The sequence below is a fragment of the Phyllobates terribilis genome, unplaced genomic scaffold, assembly GCF_046119375.1.
Source record: "Phyllobates terribilis strain yellow unplaced genomic scaffold, ASM4611937v1 Scaffold_6405__1_contigs__length_44742, whole genome shotgun sequence".
NCBI classification, from domain to species: Eukaryota; Metazoa; Chordata; class Amphibia; order Anura; family Dendrobatidae; genus Phyllobates; species Phyllobates terribilis.
In genome coordinates this window covers 20,473-27,296 of record NW_027369148.1, presented here as the reverse complement: position 1 = coordinate 27,296, position 6,824 = coordinate 20,473, and positions in this window count along the sequence as shown.

The window sequence follows — 6,824 nt, the reverse complement described above, 5'->3', positions numbered from 1 at the left end:
AAACATAACAGACATAATTCGTACAAAACAAAAACAAAGATACAAATCATAAAACAACTAAGACTCGTCGTCGCTGTCGTCGTCTCTCAGTGGCGGGCGATGTACTGACGGAAGGGTCGACATCATCCTGGCCACCTCATCTCGGACGAAATCAGACATTCACGTCTGGATATCATCATGAAGTTGTGACTGTACTCGCGAACACACTTGCGCTTGCATCATCTCTTCCAATTGTTGCACCTACGTCTGCAAGCGCTCTTGCATCTGCGCATCCCATCGCGCTTGCATTTCTTGCATCTGGTGTTGAACATCTTCTTGGCTCATCCGAGAGGATGAAACGGGGTGAGATGGCCTGGCTCAACGCGTCCGGCTGCGTGATGTGTCGTTGTATGCACCGGTCGCTGAACCAAGTCCGTACACCCGGTTCTTCTTGTTGACGCCCTCAAGCTCCAGATAAATCTGCGTCGCGTCCACGTCAGTCATGCTCGCATCTTGACCCTCTCTGGTCGGTGGCTGGGATGAGGAAGCAAGCTTTTGGGTGATCGCTTCCCACAATAACCGATGAAAACATATTATAGTTAGGTAAAAAAATGTGTCACAACATAAATGTAATTTACGAAATACGTACCGTCATCTTCTTCGTCCTCGAGTCTACAAGGACAGGCTTCTCCTTGTCCTTCCTCAACGTGTGTGTGAGGGTATATAGCTCGGGAGCCGTCGGATTGCGACCGAGATCCTTGGTCTAACAAAAAACAATACAAATTAATTATTAGTGTGACGGAAAATTAATAAATTTCATTATACGAATCAAAAATATAAACTTAAGAATCAAACCAGGTTGTCGTAATAACTCATGAAGGAACGGGAGCCTCCCGTGTGGCGCATCAATTCAGTGCCCTCACGCTCAGGCTCATTCATGCGATTGGCATGAGCAATGCGGGACCTCTTCTTCTCATCCTCCGAGTCCCAGAAGGCCTTCCAGGTGGCCCAAACATCCTCGCTCACAGAGCGAGCGATGTGGTGTTCCAGACGTCCTCATCTTGTGAATGACGTCATTGTACCTGTGAAACAAAAATAATTCAAAAAATTATAAAGTAAGTTAATAAGTCATTTCAAATTGTAGTGATTTGTAACTTACGGGGTAGCCGCATGTCTCGTGAAGACATAATAGATGTAGTCCTCGCCCTACTCGGACTCATCCTAGAAATACTCCTTCTGGAAACCATAAAAAACATGCATGTTTCACTTTGCATTTGTACATTAACGTATTTGTGAAGCTAAAAATAGATAAATAATTACCTTGAATTCATGTCAGTAGTAGTCAATCTGTTTGGACGATAAAAACCGACATGCTCTACCGGACATGAAGAAACATTTCCGGAAGATCTCCCGCATAGAACGGGAGACTGGTCCGAACAGGAGGAGCATCATCCCGGTGGGGTCTGGATGGACAAATACTCTGTCACCGGCGGCCAACGGTGCCGGTGGAGTAGTAGAAGAGGTACCGGCATGAGCCGGCTCAGCCTCGGGAACGACTCCCAAATACGATGTGCTAGACCGTCCACGGGCACGGCCTCGATCACGGCCGCACACATGACCGGCACCTGTCTGGTCACCATTGAATCCTTGTCCTCTCATTTCTTCAACTATATATATTAAAATGGAAAGATCCAACCATAATTAATAACTTAATATAATATGATGTCGAAAGTGAACGACATCTAATTAGGTACATAACACTAATGAATAATCTATATATAATGAACAACCTATACATAACACATCTAATTCAGTCAAGTTCGTCTTCCTCTGCCTCTTCCTCGTCGTCGGATGATGAAAAGACAAGTTCTGGTTCTTTGACGGGAATAATGTGCAACACATCTTTGTCAACTTCTCCATTCTGATCAGCCAAGTTTGTGGGATCTTCATCTGTTTCGACGATAAGGGGATTTTCTCTGATTGTCTTGGAAGGTCGGGACGACTGTCTCTGGCATGTCAAGCTCTGACCTTGCCTTAATCTTGCATACAGCCCACCAATTTACTTTATCCCGTCTTTTGCTTGGATATGGCAAGTACTGAACTTGGTCGGCCTGTTGTGCCAAGATGAACGGTTCATACTTATTGTATCTTCGTCTATGATTAATGTCCACCAAGTTGTATCGAGTGTTAGTGTGTGTGCCACTATCCGTGGGATCAAACCACTCACATTTGAATATGACGGTCTTCTTCATTGGTAGAGTTGGATACTCTAACTCGATTATGTCAGTCAACATCCCATAAAAGTCATTTTCGCCCTTGACATATTGTGTTCCCCTTACGCAAACATCGCTATTCATTGTAAGCTTGTCTTGCTCATATTCTTGAGTTAGGAACTTGAAGCCGTTCACATAGTACCCTTTATATGTGTCGATCATTCTACACGGTCCCTTTGCAAGGCTCATGATAAAAGGATTGGTACAGACAGTTGGATCTTTAACCTGTAGTTCAAGTACACAGTTATAAGAGTACCAACACTTTGCAAGAATCATTATAAACGAATCTCACTAGTACTTACATGAGATTCGAGCCAAGAGTCGAAATCAATCTCAGACCTCCTTTCAACTTCTGTCTCGCTTATACCATGGTTCCTTTCACACAACTCGGCCACAAAAACACTTAAAAAGGAAAACACCCAAATTAGATCACAGTTGTAGAGTAGATATGTGATAGCACTTTATAACAACGTAACCCTTACTTTCTATGGGCTTCAATTTCAGGACAATTCAAAAGAACATAGGTCCTAGCAGCAATAATTTCTTCATCATCAAGATATCTCCGGGTGCTACCATGCAGCGGCCTTCCCTTCGGTTTGAAGATTGAAAGTCGGTCGACATTATCATCGACGTCCATATCACAAGTTTCATTTCTTCTCAACCGCTCGGGTAACAGCGGATCACCTTTAGTGAAATAAAACGATGCAAATTTTGCGATTTCATCTTGCAAATATCCTCATGCTAATGCTTCATTCCACCCTGCCTTTGTTGCTGACCTTTTTCTTCAACTTTCTCAAATATCTATTTTTGGAATCTATTAGTTATAAATAGATAAAAGAGTGGGTGGAGAAACATCATTATAGGATCAATACCTTTCAAATGGATACATCCATCGACATTGAACTGGTCCTATCATCATCGCCTCGTAAGGAAAATGCAAGGGGAGATGCTCCATAGAGTTGAAAAAACTGGGCGGGAAAATAAGTTCCAGCTTGCAAAGTATTTTGAGGGTTTCAGCCTCCAGACGATGCATGTCTTCTTTTGTCAACGAGGTGGAAGTTAACTCCTTGAAGAAGATACTCAGCTCCGTTAATGGCTCCAACACATCTTTGGGTAAAAGCTCCTGAAGAGCGACTAGCAGAAGTCGTTGCATAAAAACATGGCAGTCATGAATTTTCATCTCATGCATTTTCAGATTTTTCGGATCGACACATCTGAACAAGTTGGACGCGTACCCATCTGGAAACTTTATTTTATGTATCCACTCAAGCCAGACTCTTTTTAAATCCCTATCCAATGCGTACTTGGCCTTTGGAAACTTCTCAGTCGCATTATCTTTAGCTAGCTCAGGCTGATCACAAATGTCATTCAGTTCTTTCCTGGATTTTTCATTGTATTTTGTTTTCCTAGGGAGATTGAGCACGACATTGAAAACATTATCTAACACATTTTTCTCAATATGCATGACATCCAACCCCCTCGTGAGTTTTCGTAGGGATTTTTCATTGTCTTTTGTTTTCCCTAGATTTTTTCATTCACTTTCTCGGGAAATTCGGGGGTTAACAAACCCCTCTTGAGTCTCCAATACATCCAACCACGGTCTTGATTCATCTCTATAGCGCGTTTTATTAGATGACGATTCACATCTAATCGCATTTATTATCTTAGTAACACCTTCTCTAATTTACTGGAATCTTGTTGCCCGTGCTTCGCACAGGCCTTATATATGTCAATATTTTAGCTTCTGTGATGAGTTTAATTTATGTTTCACGTAGGTGCAATTCTAGTTTCTTTCATACAATGTTAAATAGGTCTAGTATTAATACTATAAATATACTCATGTAGATCTAATTCTAATTTATTATATACAATTTTAAATACGTCTAATTATAATATTATAATCATCTATTTATTGTATATATGAACATCTATTTATATTATATAATATACTCTCATATCACATGATTAAGTGATATATATATCTTGTATGAGATAGCTGTAAATAATTAGACGTTCCAAATATTTGAGACTCAAATATTTCGATTATTGAATTATCCATTGGGCCTATTCTTTTTATTGGGCTTAGGTGGATGACACAAATAAGAATCTATTGATTTTGATTTTGATTATTAGTTTTTTTTTAAAATTGAGTATTAGTCATTATAATGCATTTAGTATTTTTTTAGCACACCCAACTTTATAGTATATCTAAAAATAGTGCCCCAATGTACACTGAATGCTCTTCATGACATTCGAACTTCCATATGCTAAATTTCTTATATTGCGAAGCAAGAATGTTGGATACATGTAGATATGTGTAGTGTAAACCATTTTTATGACATTATCAACGGCACATACTTTTACGACGCATAATACGTTTTTATCTTTTTATCATTTTATTTCATAAGATAAAATAAATACAATCCGTGAATTGAACATATTTAATAAATCTACTTATTATACTACGTAGATGATTTTTTGTAAATAACTTTAGGGGATTATTTTTCAAGAAGAAAACTTGAATCTAAAAAAAATTTGCATACTTGGTAGAAAGTTTACTTGAAGTATGGTCAAACCAACTTTACAATCGTGACAATTAATTGGGTAATAGAAACCTCCGATTTATTAAAAGAATCGTAACCTCCATGGAACAATTATGAAGGAAGAGTAAAAACGACTTTGAAACCTTCGATTTATTAAAAGAATCGTCACCTCCGTGAAAGAGTTATGAAGGAAGAGTAAAAATGACTTTGACTACCATTAATTACGGATGAATATGAAACGATAAAGTAGAAAATAAATAAAATATTCTTGTGGTTCAATAATAAAATAGGAATAGATTAATAAGTAGGACATTTATTGTTTCAAACAATGCCAAATTTATATTATATTAAAGTTTACTTGAAGTATGGTCAAACCAACTTTACAACCGTGACAATTAATTGGACAAGAGAAACCTCCAATTTATTAAAAGAATGTATGTTATATATTAGATTAGGTTTGATAATTAATTTTATAGATTTGATTAAATTTGATAATATATAACTAACATAATTGTAGGATTGTACTAATTCATCTTATCTTTTGGATACATGTAGATATGTGCAGTGTAAGCCATTTCTATGACATTATCATATGAATACTTCTTTCTATACCGCTCAATGTTCTAAAGATGGCTAAAGCTCAATCCATTGATGTAATTAACTACATTACAGGATCTGGAAATAAGTTGTCAATTCTAAGATCATGATAAGCATTTCTCACCTTCCAAGTTATTGCTCTTAAGGTTCCACCATCAGGAATTCATGTACTTGCAATTCTTTGTAGCTTCTCCAAATTAATCTCCTCTTGTGACAACAATCCAAACAAGAAAACAATTGAAATCAATCCAAAATTGAAAACCCCTAAACCATAGTCAAAAGAAATTTGGAACCCTAAATCCATGAAACCTAAAAACTGCTAATAAGAAGGGCAATGAAAATTAAAATAGAGTCCAAACCTCGTAATCAAGATCCGACCTCTTCTCGTCAACCACTTCTTTATCGGGTTTGGATCTGATTTTTGACCTCCATCTTTTCATCCATTTATGGGAGGCCGGAAAACGACAATGACGGATGCGTACATCAATACAATTGTCGTGCATCAATATATAGCATCGGAAAACATTCGGGATCTAAGGGAACACCGGTTGTAACGGATGTAGTTAAGGAGGAATTCAATGGAAATCAAATGTGTTTGACTACCTGATAAAACACAGAAAGTAAGTGAGATGAAGAAACTAATGAGATGAGTGAAACGTTGGAGTTGGAAAGGAGTGAATGCACCTTTGACCGGCGAAGGAAACGGCGACGACTACTCAGCTACGAAATTGAAGACGATGAAGAAACATTGTGGCCCTACAATAAAAAAATCGAAACACACGCCAGTTCAATACGTAGATGATGAAGCAACACTGGGGACCTTTCTTTAACTAACCGAAAAACAGGCCCGTACAAAACAGATGTACGAATGGGCCTATTCCTCTTCCTCTACAAATTAAATGTGGGCCTTTTTACACAAAAAACAGTACCAATGAAAATCTGGACCAAGTAAACATAGCTAAGCAACATAATTAGGGTATAATTAAATGTGAGCCTTCTATAAACTAAATATGTATTAGGATCACATTTAGTATTTTCTGCATCCCCTAAGATTATGAGTATACTAATTAAATGTGGGCCTTCTACAAATTAAATGTGTACTAGGATCACATTTAGTGTTTTTTGCATCCCCTAAGATTATAGTATATTAGATTTTATTGTGTCACATGTGTTACATGTTGATAGCATGCATTTTAGTCTAGTTTAGGTCATGTTTATTTCGTCTTAGTAGAGTCGTTTTGTGTCTTTCTAGTCTTGTTTTATCTTATTTTCTTAGTTTTCTTCGTAGAGTCGGTATCTACTCCTTTGTTTGATGATTACAGATGATTTGGAGGCATTATTATTGGAGTTCATAAGCATCCATGGAATGGTGTTCGTGTCAAAGAATAAGCAAGGCGGGAACCCAAGGAAGAAGGGCTTAAGGAAGGATGGG